The sequence below is a fragment of the Mus musculus genome, chromosome 7 (assembly GCF_000001635.26).
Source record: "Mus musculus strain C57BL/6J chromosome 7, GRCm38.p6 C57BL/6J".
Lineage (NCBI taxonomy): Eukaryota > Metazoa > Chordata > Mammalia > Rodentia > Muridae > Mus > Mus musculus.
The window spans coordinates 114,385,853-114,405,270 of NC_000073.6; the positions used below are offsets into that span (position 1 = coordinate 114,385,853).

Here is a 19,418-nt window from a genome sequence, read left to right on the forward strand (position 1 = left end):
GAGAGTGGTGTGTTGAAGTCTCCCACTATTATTGTGTGAGGTGCAATGTGTGGTTTGAGCTTTACTAAAGTCTCTTTAATGAATGTGGATGCCCTTGCATTTGGAGCATAGATATTCAAAATTGAGAGTTCCTCTTGGAAGATTTTACCTTTGATGTGTATGAAGTGTCCCTCCTTATCTTTTTTGATATCTTTGTGTTGGAAGTCAATTTTTTTCTTTTTTTTTTAATTTTTTATTAGGTATTTTCCTCATTTACATTTCTAATGCTATCCCAAAATTCCCCCATACCTACCCCCCCATTCCCCTACCCACCCACTCCCTCTTTTTGGCCCTGGCATTCCCCTGTACTGGGGCATATAAAGTTGGCAAGTCCAATGGGCCTCTCTTTCCAGTGATGGCCGACTAGGCAATCTTTTGATACATATGCAGCTAGAGACAAGAGCTCCAGGGTAGTGGTTAGTTCATATTGTTGTTCCACCTATAGGGTTGCAGTTCCCTTTAGCTCTTTGGGTACTTTCTCTAGCTCCTCCATTGGGGGCCCTGTGATCCATCCAATAGCTGACTGTGAGCATCCACTTCTGTTTTTGCTAGGCCCCGGGACAGTCTCACAAGAGACAGCTATATCTGGGTCCTTTCAGCAAAATCTTGCTAGTGTATGCAATGGTGTCAGCGTTTGAAAGCTGATTATGGGATGGATCCATGGATATGGCAATAACTAGATGGTCCATCCTTTCGTCACAGCTCCAAATTTTGTCTCTGTAACTCCTTCCATGGGTGTTTTGTTTCCATTTCTAAGAAGGGGCAAAGTGTCCACACTTTGGTCTTCGTTCTTCTTGAGTTTCATGCATTTAGCAAATTGTATCTTATATCTTGGGTATCCTAAGTTTCTGGGCTAATATCCACTTATCAGTGAGTACATATTGTGTGAGTCCCTTTGTGATTGGGTTACCTCACTCAGGATGATGCCCTCCAGGTCCAACCATTTGCCTAGGAATTTCATAAATTCATTCTTTTTAATAGCTGAGTAGTACTCCATTGTGTAAATGTACCACATTTTCTGTATCCATTCCTCTGTTGTGGGGCATCTGGGTTCTTTCCACCTTCTGGTTATTATAAATAAGGCTGCTATGAACATAGTTGAGCATGTGTTCTTCTTACCGGTTGGGACATCTTCTGGATATATGCCCAGGAGGTATTGCGGGATCCTCTGCTAGTGCTATGTCCAATTTTCTGAGGAACTGCCAGACTGATTTCCAGAGTGGTTGTACATGCTTGCAATCCCACCAACAATGGAGGAGTGTTCCTCCTTCTCCACATCCTCGCCAGCATCTGCTGTCACCTGAATTTTTTTTTTCCATTTTTTATTAGGTATTTAACTCATTTACATTTCCAATGCTATACCAAAAGTCCCCCATATCCACCCACCCCCACTCCCCTGCCCACCCACTCCCCCTTTTTGGCCCTGGTATTCCCCTGTACTGGGGCATATAAAGTTTGCAAGTCCAATGGGCCTCTCTTTCCAGTGATGGCCGACTAGGCCATCTTTTGATATATATGCAGCTAGAGTCAAGAGCTCCGGGGTACTGGTTAGCTCATAATGTTGTTCCACCTATAGGGTTGCAGATCCCTTTAGCTCCTTGGCTACTTTCTCTAGCTCCTCCATTGGGAGCCCTATGATCCATCCATTAGCTGACTGTGAGCATCCACTTCTGTGTTTGCTGGGCCCCGGCATAGTCTCACAAGAGACAGCTACATCTGCGTCCTTTCAATAAAATCTTGCTAGTGTATGCAATGGTGTCAGCGTTTGGATGCTGATTATGGGGTGGATCCCTGGCTATGGCAGTCTCTACATGGTCCATCCTTTCATCTCAGCTCCAAACTCCGTCTCTGTAACTCCTTCCATGGGTGTTTTGTTCCCAAATCTAAGGAGGGGCATAGTGTCCACACTTCAGTCTTCATTCTCCTTGAGTTTCATGTGTTTAGCAAATTATATCTTATATCTTGGGTATCCTAGTCACCTGAATTTTTGATCTTAGCCATTCTGACTGGAGTGAAGTGGAATCTCAGGGTTGTTTTGATTTGCATTTCCCTGATGATTAAGGATGTTGAACATTTTTTCAGGTGCTTTTCTGCCATTCGGTATTCCTCAGGTGAGAATTCTTTGTTCAGCTCTGAGCCCCATTTTTAATGGGGTTATTTGATTTTCTGGAGTCCACCTTCTTGAGTTCTTTATATATATTGGATATTAGTCCCCTATCTGATTTGGGATAGGTAAAGATCCTTTCCCAATCTGTTGGGGGCCTTTTTGTCTTGTTGACAGTGTCTTTTGCCTTGCAGAAGCTTTGCAACTTTATGAGGTCCCATTTATCGATTCTCGATATTACAGCACAAGGCATTGCTGTTCTATTCAGGAATTTTCCCCCTGTACCCATATCTTCGAGGCTTTTCCCTACTTTCTCCTCTATAAGTTTCAGTGTCTCTGGTTTTATGTGGAGTTCCTTAATCCACTTAGATTTGACCTTAGTACAAGGAGATAGAAATGGATCAATTCACATTCTTTTACATGATAACCGCCAGTTGTGCCAGCACTATTTGTTGAAAATGCTGTCTTTTTTTTCCACTGGATGGTTTTAGCTCCCTTGTCAAAGATCAAGTGATCATACATGTGTGGGTTCATGTCTGGGTCTTCAATTCTGTTCCATTGGTCTACTTGTCTGTCACTATACCAGTCCCATGCAGTTTTTATCACAATTGCTCTGTAGTACAGCTTTAGGCCAGGCATGGTGTTTCCACCAGAGGTTCTTTTATCCTTGAGAAGAGTTTTTGCTATCCTAGGTTTTTTGTTATTCCAGATGAATTTGGAGATTGCCCTTTCTATTTCGTTGAAGAATTGAGTTGGACTTTTGATGGGGATTGCATTGAATCTGTAGATATCTTGTAAAAATGGCTTTTGGCAAGATAGCTATTTTTACTGTATTGATCCTGCCAATCCATGAGCATGGGAGATCTTTCCAACTTTTGAGATCTTCTTTAATTTCTTTCTTCAGAGACTTGAAGTTCTTATCATACAGATCTTTAACTTCCTTAGTTAGAGTCACACCAAGGTATTTTATATTATTTGTGACTATTGAGAAGGGTGTTGTTTCCCTCATTTCTCTCTCAGCCTGTTCATCCTTTGTGTACAAAAAGGTCATTGACTTGTTTGAGTTAATTTTATATCCAGCTACTTCACTGAAGCTGTTTATCAGGCTTAGGAGTTCTCTGGTGAAAATTTTAGGGTCACTTATATATACTATTATATCATCTGCAAAAGTGATATTTTGACTTCTTCCTTTCCAATTTGTATCCCCTTGATCTCCTTTTGTTGTCTAATTGCTCTGGGTAGGACTTCAAGTACAATGTTGAATAGGTAGGGAGAAAGTGGACAGCCTTGTCTAGTCCCTGATTTTAGTGGGATTGCTTCCAGCTTCTCACCATTTACTTTGATGTTGGCTACTGGTATGCTGTAGATAGCTTTTATCATGTTTAGGTATGGTCCTTGTATTTCTGATCTTTCCGAGACTTTTATCATGAATGGGTGTTTTTGTCAAATGCTTACTCAGCATCTAACGAGATGATCATGTGGTTTTTGTCTTTGAGTTTGTTTATATACTGGATTATGTTGATGGATTTCCGTTTATTGAACCATCCCTGCATCCCTGGCATGACACCTACTTGGTCAGGATGGATGATCGTTTTGATATGTTCTTGGATTCGGTTAGCGAGAACTTTATTGAGGATTTTTGCATCGATATTCATAAGGGAAATTGGTCTGCAGTTCGATATTTTTGTTGGGTCTTTTTGTGGTTTAGGTATCAGAGTAACTGTGGCTTCATAGAATGAGTTGGGTAGAGTTCCTTCTGTTTCTATTTTGTGGAATAGTTTGTGAAGAACTGGGATTAGATCTTCTTTGAAGATCTGATAGAACTCTGCACTAAACCCATCTGGTCCTGGGGTTTTTTTGGTTGGGAGACTATTAATGACTGCTTCTATTTCTTTAGGGGATATAGGACTGTTTAGATCATTAACCTGATCTTGATTTAACTTTGGTACCTGGTATCTGTCTAGAAACTTGTCCATTTCATCCAGGTTCTCCAGTTTTGTTGAGTATAGCCTTTTGTAGAAAGATCTGATGGTGTTTTGGATTTCTTCAGGATCTGTTGTTATGTCTCCCTTTTCATTTCTGATTTTGTTAATTAGGATGCTTTCCCTGTGCCCTCTAGTGAGTCTGGCTAAGGGTTTCTCTATCTTGTTGATTTTCTCAAAGAACCAGCTCCTCGTTTGGTTGATTCTTTGAATAGTTCTTCTTGTTTCCACTTGGTTGATTTTGCCCCTGAGTTTGATTATTTCCTGCCATCTACTCCTCTTAGGTGAATTTGCTTCCTTTTGTTCTAGAGCTTTTAGGTGTGTTGCCAAGCTGCTAATGTGTGCTCTCTCTAGTTTCTTTTTGTAAGGCACTCAGAGCTATGAGTTTTCCTCTTAGAAATGCTTTCATTGTGTCCCATAAGTTTGGGTATGTTGTGGTTTCATTTTCATTAAACTCTAAAAAGTCCTTAATTTATTTCTTTATACCTTCCTTGTACAAGGTATCATTGAGAATATTGTTGTTCAGTTTCCACGTGAATGTTGGCTTTCTATTATTTATGTTGTTATTGAAGATCAGCCTTAGTCCATGGTGATCTGATAGGATGCATGGGACAATTTCAATATTTTTGTATCTGTTGAGGCCTGTTTTGTGAACAATTATGTGGTCAATTTTGGAGAAGGTACCATGAGGTACTGAGAAGAAGGTATATCCTTTTGTTTTAGGATAAAATGTTTTGTAGATATCTGTCAGATCCATTTGTTTCATAACTTCTGTTAGTTTCACTGTGTCCCTGTTTAGTTTCTCTTTCCATGATCTGTCCATTGGTGAAAGTGGTGTGTTGAATTCTCCCACTATTATTGTGTGAGGTGCAATGTGTGCTTTGAGCTTTACTAAAGCTTCTTTAAGGAATGTTGCTGCCCTTGTATTTCGAGCATAGATATTCAGAATTGATAGTTCTTCTTGGAGAATTTTACCTTTGATGAGTATGAAGTTCCCCTCCTTGTCTTTTTTGATGACTTTGGGTTGGAAGTCGATTTTTTTAGATATTAGAATGGCTACTCCAGCTTGTTTCTTCAGACCATTTGCTTGGAAAATTTTTTTCCAGCCTTTCATTCTGAAGTAGTGTCTATCTTTTTCTCTGAGATGAGTTTCCTGTAAGCAGCAAGATGTTGGGTTTTGTTTGTTTAGCCAGTTTGTTAGTCTATGTCTTTTTATTGGGGAGTTGAGTCCATTGATATTAAGAGATATTAAGGAAAAGTAATTGTTGCTTCCTGTTATTTTTGTTGTTAAAGTTGGCATTCTGTTCTTGTGGCTGTCTTCTTTTTCAGGTTTGTTGAGGGATTACCTTCTTGCTTTTTCTAGGGCATGGTTTCCATCCTTGTATTGGTCTTTTTCTGTTATTATCCTTCGAAGGGCTGGATTCATGGAAAGATAATGTGTGAATTTGATTTTGTCGTGGAATACTTTGGTTTCTCCATCTATGGTAATTGAGAGTTTGGCTGGGTATAGTAGCCTGGGCTGGAATTTGTGTTCTCTTAGGGTCTGCATAACATCTGTCCAGGCTCTTCTATCTATCTGTTGAAAAATCTGTTGTAATTCTGATAGGCTTGCCTTTATATGTTTCTTGACCTTTTTCCTTTACTGCTTTTAGTATTCTATCTTTATTTAGTGCATTTGTTGTTCTGATTATTATGTGTCAGGAGGAATTTCTTTTCTGGTCCAGTCTATTTGGAGTTCTGTAGACTTCTTGTATATTCATGGGCATCTCTTTCTTCAGATTTGGGAAGTTTTCTTCTATAATTTTGTTGAAGATATTTGCCGGTCCTTTGAGTTGAAAATCTTCATTCTCATCCACTCCTATTATCCGTAGGTTTGGTCTTCTCATTGTGTCCTGGATTTCCTGGATGTTTTGAGTTAGGATCTTTTTGCATTTTTCATTTTCTTTGTTGTGCTGATCTTCTCTATGGAATATTCTGCACCCGAGATTCTCTCTTCCATCTCTTGTGGTCTGTTGCTGATGTTCACATCTATGGTTCCAGATTTCTTTCCTAGGGTTTCTATCTCCAGCGTTGCCTCAATTTGGGTTTTCTTTATTGTGTCTACTTCCCTTTTTAGGTCTAGTATGGTTTTATTCAATTCCATCTCTTGTTTGGTTGTGTTTTTCTGTAAATCTTTAAGGGGTTTTTGTGCTTCCTCTTTAATGTCTTCTACCTGTTTAGCAGTGTTCTCCTGTATTTCTTTAAGTGAGTTATTTAAGTCCTTCTTGATGTCCTCTACCATCATCATGAGATATGCTTTTAAATTCGGGTCTAGTTTTTTGGGTGTGTTTGGGTACCCTGGACTGGGTGAAGTGGGAGTGCTGGGTTCTGATGATGGTGAGTAGTCTTGGTTTCTGTAAGATTCTTGCGTTTACCTTTTGCCATCTGGTAATCTCTGGAGTTAGTTGTTATAGTTGTCTCTGTTTAGAGATTGTTCCTCTGGTGCTTCTGCTACCCTCTATCAGCAGACCTGGGAGACTAGCTCTCTCCTCTGAGTTTCAGTGTTCAGAGCAGTCACTGCAGGCAAGCTCTCCTCTTGCAGGGAAGGTGCACAGTTATCTGGCGTTTGGACCTCCGCTTGGTCGAAGATGAAGGCCCAAAACAGGACCTTTCCCAGAAGCTTTGTTGCTTTCGCCTGTCACAGAAGCTGTTGTTTCAGTAGTCCACACTCTCATCTGTGCAGAGTACTTTCTGCGGAGTCCTGGAACCAAGATGGGTTCCGCCGATCATGAGGCAAAAGCCTCCTGGCCCGGGCGGACACCTGTCCTCTGGCCGGGAAAGTGGCCAGATGTCTGGAGTCGGAAAACGGCGCTGCCTCAGAAGGTCTGTGGCTTTTGCCTCTCCCAGAAGCTGTTAGCTTCTGTAGTCCACACTCTCACCTGTGCTGACTACTTTATGCGGAGTCCCGGAACCAGTCAATTTTATTCAATATTAGAATGGCTACTCCAGCTTGTTTCTTCAGACCGTTTGCTTGGAAAATTGTTTTCCAGCCTTTCATTCTGAGGTAGTGTCTGTCTTTTTCCCTGAGATGGGTTTCCTGTAAGCAGCAAAATATTGGGTTGTTTGTGTAGCCAGTCTGTTAGTCTATGTCTTTTTATTGGGGAATTGAGTCCATTGATATTAAGAGATATTAAGGAAAAATAATTGTTTCTTCCTGTTATTTTTGTTGTTAAAGTTGGCATTCTGTTCTTGTGGCTGTCTTCTTTTAGGTTTGTTGAGGGATTACCTTCTTGCTTTTTTCTAGGGCGTGGTTTCCATCCTTGTATTGGTTTTTTTCTGTTATTATCCTTTGAAGGGCTGGATTCATGGAAAGATAATATGTGAATTTGGTTTTGTCATGGAATAGTTTGGTTTCTCCATCTATGGTAATTGAATGTTTGGCTGGGTATAGTAGCCTGGACTGGCATTTGTGTTCTCTTAAGGTCTGCATAACATCTGTCTAGGATCTTCTTCTATCTTTCATAGTCTCTTGGTGAGAAGTCTGGTGTAATTCTAATAGGCCTGCCTTTATATGTTACTTGACCTTTTCCCCTTACTGCTTTTAATATTCTATCTTTATTTAGTGCATTTGTTATTCTGATTATTATGTGTCAGGAGGAATTTCTTTTCTGGTCCAATCTATTTGGAGTTCTGTAGGCTTCTTGTATGTTCATGGGCATGTCTTTCTTTATGTTTGGGAAGTTTTCTTCTATAATTTTGTTGAAGATATTTGCCGGTCCTTTGAGTTGAAAATCTTCATTCTCATCTATTCCTATTATCCGTAGGTTTGGTCTTCTCATTGTGTCCTGGATTTCCTGGATGTTTTGAGTTAGGATCTTTTTGCATTTTTCGAGGATTTTATTGAGTATTTTTGCATCTCAGTGGTCACTTTCTGCACAAAAGTTCTCCTCTTGTAGGGAAGGTGCACAGAGGTCTGGAGCTCAACTCTGCCTCATTTCTAAAGATAAAGGCCCAAAGGGACCCTGTCCAATAAGCTATTTTGCTTGTGCAGCCTGCATGCTCTCCTGTGCAGACTGGTCCCTGAGGGACCAGGGATAAAAGATCTCTAAAGAGATTTCTTATCTAATGATGATCTTGTTTTGTCTGAATACCAATATTTTCATATTTTTGGTACCCTAAATCAAATCATGTACTTGCAAAAAGAGAAAAAAAATCATTTTCTATCTTTAACTACTCTTTCACCTTTCCAATTTAGTTTTTATTTTTAATTTGTCTGTACGTCATTGTACAACCAGACATTCATAACACTTAGCATTTGAGAAAAGCATTATCTAGTATTAGACTATTCAAAAGTTTACTCATAAATTTTCTAAAGGGTTAAAAGTATAATCCTAATCCAAATAAGAGGGAGCAATTTATTATTGCTCCGCCAGTTGTTTAAGATGAGAAATGAGCATTAGGAATCTTGTATAGTATTGTGATCTCATTTTTGCTATTGTTATACACGTGTATCCTGTACATTATTGTATTTTATATTAACATATACTTAAACTATATGTGCCTTTCCTGTGTCAATCAAACCATAGCATGATGTGCTTATGTATGTGAGGTAGTAGAGGAAGATTGAGATTTGTGGTCAGAGGTTCTCAATTCAGTTCTATAATGTTTAAGAAATCTGGACAAGTCCTATTGCCTCACTGTATTTTGGGTAACTCATCGGCTGTTACAAAGTTCAAGTGTAGCAGAACATGAGAGAAGGCTTTGTGAATTATAAAATGCTATATCACTGAGGATTTTTATGATGTGATTATAATTTGGAATTTTTTTATGAGATAGTTTCTGATATATGACAGGTATATATCATTTAGGAGAAACAGAAATTAAACTGGGCTTGGGGTAATAGTCTGCCAGTGCTCTCATGACAAAATAAGACATACCATATGGCTTAAACAACAGAAATTAATTTTCTTACAGTTTTGAAATCCCAAAATGAAAGTGTTAGCATTTTTTATTTGTTATGAGGCTTGAGAATTTCAACTCTTGAATGTGGCTGCCTTTTTACAACAAAGTCATATGCCCTTTTCTCTGAGAGTGAGCCTCCCTAATGCCTCTTCTTCTTATAAAGATGTCAGTCAGTCTTATCACACTATGGTCCTACCCTTATAACTTCATCTAACCTTTATCTCACTAAAGGTCCCACTTGTAAATACAGTCAAGTTGTGGGTAAATATTCAGTCCCATAACATCCATCATTAAGTGTGGCTAACCCATTCAATGTCTTAGGTTCTATTCAGAACTACTGGTCTACCTCAGGACCTTGTGGTCCTTAGATCTTCTATTTAGGGATACCTGAGACATGGTAGAGATGAATGTTTCTCCTTTCATCTTCCATTTGCGAGTCAGAATCTTTGGTGTTAAAGTTCAGAAATCTGCATTTTTACCATCTGGGTATATATATCTGGGTGATTTTTTACACACCAGTGTTAATCGTAACTGATACAATGGAATACACATAGGAGCTCTGTGGAATACAACTGATACAATGGAATACTACATGTTTAGTCTTGGATCACTCCATTATTAGATGTGTGATTTTTGCCAAATTACTTCTCTGTGTTCCTCAATTTCCTTATATAAGATAAAGGTTATTACCCAAATATTGTGAGAACCATTAAGTAGATTAAGGAACTCAGAATATTGTTGTATTTTTTTATTTTTATCATTCTCCAACTTTATATTGAAACAATGCTTTCATAAATATTTTCTTCAAATTTATACCATTTTCTCTTGCTTCTAAATTATATTCATTCCTTCAAATCAAATTTTAAATGTGTGTATAAGAGTCTTATACATACCTGGCAAGTGCTCTACCACTGAGAGTTACTTCATATAACAGTTTCTGACTCTCATTGCAATCTGTCTTTTGCAGCAATCCATCTTGTAATATATTTCTGTATGTGGCTATTTATAGCTGATCTCATCCCAACAAATACATACATATGTAACATTATGAGTCCTGCATGTGACACACATTCCTTGAGGGTGTCCAGAACAGGCCAAAATGGCAAATATTTGCTTCCTGTAATAAAAGGAGATGTGATTTTTTTCAAAGTGATGTTGTATTTGATAAACTCAGGCATTTTATGATCATGATAATGAAAAGTATTTCAGAATTAGGGGCCAATAGTGTGCCAGAAAATTGAAAGCAGAATTTTGCTAAATGTGAATGTATGTAGGGAACTGAAGCTAAAACTTTTCTCTATTCTTATATCCTGGGAAACAAAATGAATGTGAACTTTATTCTATTTGTGAATATGTGGCTGGAGATATTTTCTGAAAGGTGGTTCTAGAATAGAACTTGAGAGCAAGACTCAGGAAGGATGAAGGAATTTTAATTGTTACAGCAACTTGGAGCCCACCGTTTATTTTGAAACAATTTTTAGTACAAATTTAGTTAGGATCATTCCTACCAAGGTTCAGAAATGTCTGTTCTATTTTATCGCACAATAAAACCTCATGGTTTCCTTGTTGGCTGGTATTTGTTTAAAGAGAGTGGTTGCTGGTACTGACAACATTTGAGAGGTTATTATGGGGGGAAATCTGATGTAAACCTTTTCACCTGTAAAAAAGGGAGTTGCTAAGGATCAAAGCCAGCCATGCTTGTGATGTATTATTGATTTGTTTAAAGTCATGTTCATATTAAAGTAGATGTTAGTCATCCTTTCAAACATGATTAAACATCCTCCAAACACAATATTAAAACCTTGAATTTATGTAAGAGTTGTTATTTTTCAGTTTGCACTTATATTTAATACAGTTTCTAAAGCACCAAACCATGCTAGAGAGTTGTCACTGGTAACACTCCAAGTATAATTTGAGTGAAGACTGATGCTAGGTTAAAACTGAAGCACTACAACTAATCCTGGTTACTGAGCAAGAAAAGGACATAAAGACCCTTGGTTTTGTCTGAATTGTCTAATCAAACATTAAAACATTCTCTAAATGTACATATATATATTTTTTTCTTTTAATTAGTAGATCTAGTTGGCTGTCTGCTGTTACCAGAGCTGATGAAAACATAGTGTTTTTAAGCAAAGAACATTGAGCAAGACTAAACGATCTCATTTGAGTCTTTTTTTTCACTATTAAGCCTCAACCCTTAGTTTTTCTTTTCTTTTCTTTTCTTTTCTTTTCTTTTCTTTTCTTTTCTTTTCTTTTCTTTTCTTTTCTTTATTTATTACGTATTTTCCTCAATGGCATTTCCAATGCTATCCCAAAAGTCCCCCGTACCCTCCCCCCCACTTCCCTACCCACCCATTCTCATTTTTTTGGCCCTGGCGTTCCCCTGTACTGGGAAAAAAAATGGAAACATGTCATTGACTTCAAAGGAGTACATGAAAAAAAAATCAGGATCATATTGCCTGACTCTTTGAAGCTGGATGGATAATTGTTCAATTGAAAAACTTTCAGATCTGTTGGGGATTCCTATTTGATTTTGTATTATGCAGACTATAGTCTTATTTTTTTGCATTGCAAGTCATGGATACGACTATAAAATTAGTGTTAATTTATAGAATTTACTTATAAAAATGTATTAAAGACTGTAGCTATGCCATTTAGAGAAATCTGCCAAGCTCATTCATGGTCTTGGGCTTGAGCTTAGGCCCTCATGCATATGAGGCAAGAAACACAAAGCCAGCATTCTATTGTCTACTTGTACCCTCAAACTTTCTTCACAAAAAGCTTGGCTGGGCAGTGGTGGCACATGCCTTTAATCCTAGCACTTAGGAGGCAGAAGCAGGCGGATTTCTGAGTTCGAGACCAGCCTGGTCAACAGAGTGAGTTCCAGTACAGCCAGGGCTATACAGAGAAACCCTGTTTCGAAAAAAAAAAAAAAAAAAAAAAAAAAAAAAAAGGTTTTATTTTGAGCAGAATCTCTCTGGGTTGACCAGTCTGGTCTTGAGACTGTAGTACTCCCGATTTAACCTCATCAGTAACTGGGATTTAAAGTACATGGAGTATGCCATCATGCTTAGCAAACAGTTTCTTTGTATAGCTGGAAAACAGAGATGTATCAACTTAGTATTATATCACTAAGCCATCTAATTAAGCTTGTAAGGCCAAAACTAATAACAACAACAATAAAAATGAAAGATTACTAAAACTGTTATCTCCAGGGTAACTGCTTAGAATTAAGCCTTTTTTGTTTTGCTAATGCCAAGGTAAGTATTCATCCTTTCCTTCAGTCACTGCCAATGCCTTTTCTTGTACAAATGCAAGTGCTGATTCACATAATAGTCCTGGTGGATACTTTCCTGTCCTCATCTTTTTTTCTCTTTCAAACCTTCCTCATGTTGATTTGCAGCACTTTTGTTGCCTGGTTCTTTTTAGAGTTTTTCCTCCATAGTCATCCTTTTGTTTCACATCCATCCCTTCTTGTTGGTGTTACTCAGGGTTAAACAAAACAAAACAAAACAAAACAAATCTTTGCTCCACTCATTCTACCTATATACTATAGGGTTCCAATCTGCCTCTCTAATACAAATTGCCTTGAGTTTCAGATTTATATATCTGAAGCAAGGAACATTTCTTTTGTTTTCAACCTGTTTAAAATGAAACCTGTAATCTTTACTGTTAAGTTATTCCTCTCATTTTTTTTTTATCCTCATTAATGCCTTTAAAATTATTATGGTCACCTAAACTAGACCAAAATTTTTTCTTCTTTTTTTATTTTGTCTACATTTCAAATGATATCCCCCTTCCCTATTATCCCTCCACAACTCCCCCCCCCCATTTCATCCCCCTTCTCCTCCCTCCCCTTTGCCTCTATGATGGTGTTCCACTATCACCTCATTGCTCTAGCATCCCCCTATGCTCCACAGGAACAAGGCTCCACATCCCCTCCCATTGTCAGATAAGGCCATCCTCTGCTACATATGTATCTGAAGCTATGGATCTCTCCATGTATACCCTTTGGTTGGTGATTTAGTCTCTGGGAGCTCTGGGTGGTCTGGTTAGTTGATATTGTTCTTCCTATATGGTTGCAACCCTCTTCATCTTCTTCACTCCTAGCTCTTCCATTGGGGTCCACAGGCTTAGTCCAATGGTTGGCTGTGAGTATCTGCATCTGTACTGGTCAGGTGCTGGTAGAACTTCTCAGGGATCAGCCATACCAGGCTCCTGTCAGCATGTGCTTTTTGGCATCAGCAATAGTGTCAGGATTTGGTGTCTGCAGATGGGATGGATCCCTAGGTGAAGGCAGTTTCTGGATGGCCTTTCCTTCAGTCTCTGTTCTTTTTTTTTTTTTTTTTTTTGTCCTTGTCTTTCCTTTGGACATGAACATTTCTGGGTTAACAATTTTGAGATGGGTGGGTAGCCCCATCCTTTAACTGGGGGCCATGCCTATTTACTGGAGGTGGTCTCTATAGGTTCTATCTCCTCTTTGTTGTGTATTTTGGCTAAAGTCATCCCTGTTGGGTCCTGGGAGCCTCTTGCTTCCCTGGCATCTGGGACACTCTAGTGGCTACCTCCAGTTTTCCTCCCCCACTGCTATATATTTCTATTTGATTTCTTGACCCTCTGTACTTCTCTCTGTCCCTTCCAATACCTGATCCCTCCCCCCTTTTCTCCTCTCCCCTCCCTCTCAGGTCCCTCACTCCCTCTACCTCCTGTGATTATTTTGTTCTCCCTTCCATGTAGGGTTGAAGCATCCATACTTTGGTCTTCCTTCTTCCTAAGCTCCATATGGTTAGTGGGTTGTATCGTAGGTATTCTGAGTTTTGGGCTAATATCCACTTGTCAGTAAGTACATACCATGTATGTTCTTTTGTGTCTGGGTTACCTCACTCAGGATGATATTTACTAGTTCATAGTATTTTTTAGTTTACAGTACCCATTTGAATAATTTGGAATTGATCAGACTCATTATAATTGTTTCTTAAATGGTTCTCTTGACTTTGGTCTCACATTCTTCCAAATTGTCCTTATGCAGTACTGGTATTGATTTTAAAGAGCACAATTAAAATAAATCATGTCTTACTTCTGCTTTAGAACCTTCAACATATCCTACTATCCATACAATCAAGTTGTTCAGACTTCTCAGTAACCCAAAGGGTTTCCCACATTTGGTCTCCATATTTCTATTTTGCATTTTTTTCTTCCCACATCCACTTTTCTTCTACCCCAAATCATACCATCTGCCTACAGTCCTAGAATTTCCTGTGACAGGCCTCATGCCTCTGCACATCCTGCTCTTTGGATTCTTGTCTTTCTTCTTGTACAATTGGGAAACCCTTATTTATTCTTCAGTAATCAGGTTAGCATCTTTTTGTCTGAGAACTCCTCTTTGTTCCAAGCTGTACTAAGAACTCAAGAGCATTTCACATTATGCTGCACTTGTTTACATATTTCCCTCTACTAAACTGAGGGAAGCGGCTGTAATTTGTTTAAACGGATTTGTAACTTTAGTGTCTAAATAGTGCCTGGTACATGCTAATGAATGAATAAACTTCTGAAAAGCACAACTATTTCCTTGTCTTGAGGATGTTTAATGTTATTATAGATGAAATGGATTGTTAATATCAGATTTTTTCTGTTTCTCCCTGTTATCTTGAATAGACCCTAAATCAACATTTTTTTTATAGTATAAATTTCCACAGGCCTACAAGAATAGGGTATTGTTGCATCTGTAATCCCAGCGCTCAGGAGGGGAAGGCAGGTAGATATTTGTGAGTTTAAGACCAGCCTGATACTAGCAAGATTTTGCTGAAAGGACCCAGATAGAGCTCTCTCTTGTGAGACTATGCCGGGGCCTAGCAAACACATAAGTGGATGCTCACAGTCAGCTATTGGATGGATCACAGGGCCCCCAATGGAGGAGCTAGAGAAAGTACTCAAGGAGCTAAAGGGATCTGCAACCCTATAGGTGGATCAACATTATGAACTAACCAGTACCCCTGAGCTCTTGTCTCTAGCTGCATATGTATCAAAAGATGGCCTAGTCAGCCATCACTGGAAAGAGAGGCCCATTGGACTTGCAAACTTTATATGCCCCAGTACAGGGGAATGCCAGGGCCAAAAAGTGGGAGTGGGTGGGTAGGGGAGGGGGGGAGGGTATGGGGGACTTTTGGGATAGCATTGGAAATGTAAATGAGGAAAATACCTAATAAAAATATAGTAAAAAAAAAAAAAAAAAAAAAAAGACCAGCCTGGTCTACAGAATTCCCAGAAAGCCAGGGCTACACAGAGAAACACTGCCTCAAAAAACCAAAATCAATCTATCTATTTATCTATCTATTTATCTATCTATCTATCTATCTATCTATCTATCTATCTATCTAATAATATATAGCTATTCCATGTATTAATTTTGCAGTTTTAGTCATTAGGGTTCTAAAACTCTGTATCATTTGCTTTGTGATGAATGAGGGCTGTTAATTTATCCATATGATGATGGAGTTAGGAAAACAAAGAAATAGAATAAAATTCAGTTGAAAGTAAGCCTTGAGAAAGAGTTGAGCAAATGTTGAGATCTAGAGATCTCTTTTGTAAAACTCAGAATTAATAGAATTATGGGAAGCCCAGAGAGATATGGGAGGTAAAAAGTAGGGTAATTGTAAGAAAAATAAACACACACACACACACACACACACATGCACACATGCATATGCACATATACACAGGACATCTATATACTTATTTACCTTAAATATGTAATTTAATTTAATACATAATAAAAACTCCAAGATCATAGGCATTTTATAGATGAAGTACATAACATGAGACACCAATAAGCTCCAAGGTCATGGAGCTACAAAGTGGTAACTAGATCAGACTGACAGTGAGTATTCTTTATTCACATCATGATACTTTCCAATAAATTCCCAGAGCTCCTGTGCTGCTGTATGCATCTTAGTGTCACATACACACACACACACAGACCCACAAACACACATACATACATACACACACACACACACACACACAAATACATTATTTGCTTCTATTTGCAATGATCATGTGTAGGTGGTTTATTTAGCAGTTCAGAGTAATATGATAATTTTATTTTCAATGCCACCCCATTAAATTTATAAAGATTTACATTTATTAATGATACTAGATAATATATCTAAGAATTTATTTGTAAATTCTCCTGAGTTTCTCTTGTAAACAGCACGAATAAAGTTTAAGCAAGTTTAGCAGAACAAGCCGATTCCTAAATTCTTGTTGGTGTGCTGCTCCATTGCTAGCTCTGTTTGGGATCCAGAAATGACTGCTTTCTGGTGTCAAATGCATTTTGCTCTTGCTGCCTCCCAGAGATTGCTCTGCCTGGCAGTTTGTCACTCTCCTGGGCAAGTATCCAGCTTGTGGTAGTGAGGTGGTTTTGTGGCAGAACTCCACAATTAACCACAAGTTCAATGTCAACGGTAGGCTGCCACCATAGTGGCTGTGATTCTTCAGATCTGCTGGTATAGCCAGACTTGAAGAAACTACTGCTTGTCTAAGGAGGGAACAGGAAAACTTGGAAAGAGTCTGTATTGCTGTTTATTGTTCAAGTTTGAGCTTTTGGGTGTAAAACAACAACAACAACAACAACAACAATCCAACAACAACAAAAATCCAGGAAATTTGAGATGAATAATGAAGAAATTTGAGTTGTTATATTTTTAATACTCATAGCAGTGAATTTTTGGCATAGACATAATTATTGTTCTGAAAATTAGAAAAAAAAAATTTCAAATAAAATTAAAATATTAGAATATAGTCTTTTTATAGCGAAAGACATCTAGGCATTATCATTTGAATTAAATTTAAATAACCACCTACATTTCTCATAAGAATTTAGTTCATACTATATATAAACATAAGTGTATATTTTTTACAAACTTAAAAAAGTGTTCTTAATTTTGTGAAAATGGATGTTAAAGATTTTTATAAAAATATGAAATCTTGTTTTCTGTTTAAATCATGTAAGAGATTTCTATTCAAATTCTCTAATGAAGCCAAAAAAGCAAAACAAAACAAAACAAAAACAACATCAGAACATGTAACTGAAAGTCGGATTTGTAAAAAGTGCTTTGAGTAACATAAATAACTTGGGAAATGTCTGATTACTTGCTACAGGATGAAGACAGCTGGTTAGGAGACTGAGCTAAGTTGCTAAGTTTGAATAAGAGAATTATTGTACTTGAAGAGTATATTTTAGAGGTAGCCAGGTAAATATATGCAGCAACAGCATAAATATTTAACAAATAGTATTGTTAACTCCAGTTCCACATAGCATAGCATCATCTCTATGCCCCTCATACCTAGTACATACTTTTCTTTTTTGGCCACAATATACCTTATAGGTATGGCATGTTTGAGTTAACCAAATACATTAGGCTTACATCAGTACAGAATTTTGTACTTGCTTGTTCCTTTGTCCAGATTCTCCCCTCCCACCTTCCCACCCCCAGTTGACTTAGGTAACTTCTCTTCACTTTTCAATACTGATCCAGGTATGACTTCTTTCACTTGCTCCCACATCCTCACTCCTCACACAGTATTCCCGCGACAGTCTAGGCAGGTAGGTACTCTTGCTCTGGCCTTTCCAAGTGCAAAAACTATATAGTTTGTTAACTCTCCATCAAAGATTCTATTCCTATCATCTTTAGTAGTTATTTTTATTCTTCTATGTTCCACTAGATTATGGATCATTATCATTACAATATCTTTGTTATCAGGGGACAGGTACTTAATAAAAGTGCATCTATTAATGACAGGATATTAAATGTTTGTGGAGAAGGGTGCTACAGGAGGAGTGAAAGAAGCGAAAGAATTAAAGTACACAGATTAAAAAAGTAGGGAGAGAACTATCATAAGGAGAGATAGTGATAGCATGAGATACAGTGGGGGCATTCTGAAGAGACTATTTTTTTCTTTAATAGTTTTGAATACTTTTAACTAAGATTTTAATGTATTATGTTGTATTTTAAATAATTTATATGCATACTTCCTTTTTCCTAGAGATAGCAGAAGTTCTGAGGGAGCTGAGAAAAATTGTTTATAGTCTGTTTGTTTTTGAATATTGTATAGTAAGTATTCTGTAAATAGATACTTGATGAATGAAGAGTAAGTAAGGGGCTGGGGAACACAAAAATGGTTGCTGTCTGAGGACCAGAGATTAGCCAGGCCTCTGAAGAGAAACAAAAGAAACCCAAACAAAAACAAAAAGCAGCCCATCATTTGCATTTTATTTTGCTAATTCCACATTTTCCCAGAGAGATATAATATTTACTAGCTTAAAAGATTGTTTATTGGTTATTTTATTTATTTACATTTCAAATGTCTCCTTTCCCATTCTCCCCTCTGCAACCTCCCATCTCATTCCCCTTCCTCTCTGCCTCTATGAGGGTGCTCCTCCATTCACCCACCCACTCCCACCTCACCCCTCTAGCATCCCTCTATGCTGAGGCATCAAGCCTCCACAGGACCAAGGGGTTCCCTCCCATTGATGCCAGATAAGGCAATCCTCTGCTACATATGTAGCTGGATGTTGGGAGCCGCCCCCACATTCGCCGTTACAAGATGGCGCCGACAGCTGTGTTCTAAGTGGTAAACAAATAATCTGCGCATGTGCCAAGGGTATCTTATGACTACTTGTGCTCTGCCTTCCCCGTGACGTCAACTCGGCCGATGGGCTGCAGCCAATCAAGGAGTGACACGTCCGAGGCGAAGGAGAATTCTCCTTAAAAAGGGACGGGGTTTCGTTTTCTCCCTCTCTTGCTTCTTGCTCTCTTGCTTCTTGCTCTCTTGCTTCTTACACTCCTGCTCCTGAAGATGTAAGCAATAAAGCTTTGCCGCAGAAGATTCTGGTTTGTTGCGTCTTTCCTGGCCGGTCGTGAGAACGCGTCTAATAACAATTGGTGCCGAATTCCGGGACGAGAAAAAACTCGGGACTGGCGCAAGGAAGATCCCTCATTCCAGAACCAGAACTGCGGGTCGCGGTAATAAAGGTTCCCGTAAAGCAGACTGTTAAGAAGGATTCAACTGTATGAATTCAGAACTTTTCAGCTGGGGAACGAGAGTACCAGTGAGTACAGCTTTACGAGGTAAGTCTGATCTTGAACTTTCTAAGGAAATTCAAGACAGTCTATCAGAAGTAAAGTGGAATATGTTTGGCCTTGAATTTTTTCTGGTGTTAGGAGCCCTTTTGTTCCTTTTCACATGTTATCAAGTGATTAAGATAGGGCTGAAAATTCTAGAGGAAATTCAGGACAAGCTATCAGAAGTAAAGCGGGGAGAGAGAGTAGGAACAAAGAGGAAATATGGTA

General features: G+C 38.4%; 1 long non-coding RNA gene across 2 annotated transcripts in view; it reads right to left on the reverse strand.

Annotated features, from left to right (window-relative positions):
• Positions 1–19,418, reverse strand: part of 4933406I18Rik (RIKEN cDNA 4933406I18 gene) — a 99,683-nt gene that overhangs the window by 70,374 nt on the left and 9,891 nt on the right. The window contains exon 2 of one of the 2 annotated variants that reach the window (NR_029438.1): positions 9,960–10,183. The exons of the other annotated variant lie outside the window; for it this stretch is intronic. This is a non-coding gene — a long non-coding RNA (RIKEN cDNA 4933406I18 gene). The remainder of the gene's footprint in view (positions 1–9,959; positions 10,184–19,418) is intronic. 2 annotated transcript variants of the gene reach the window in all.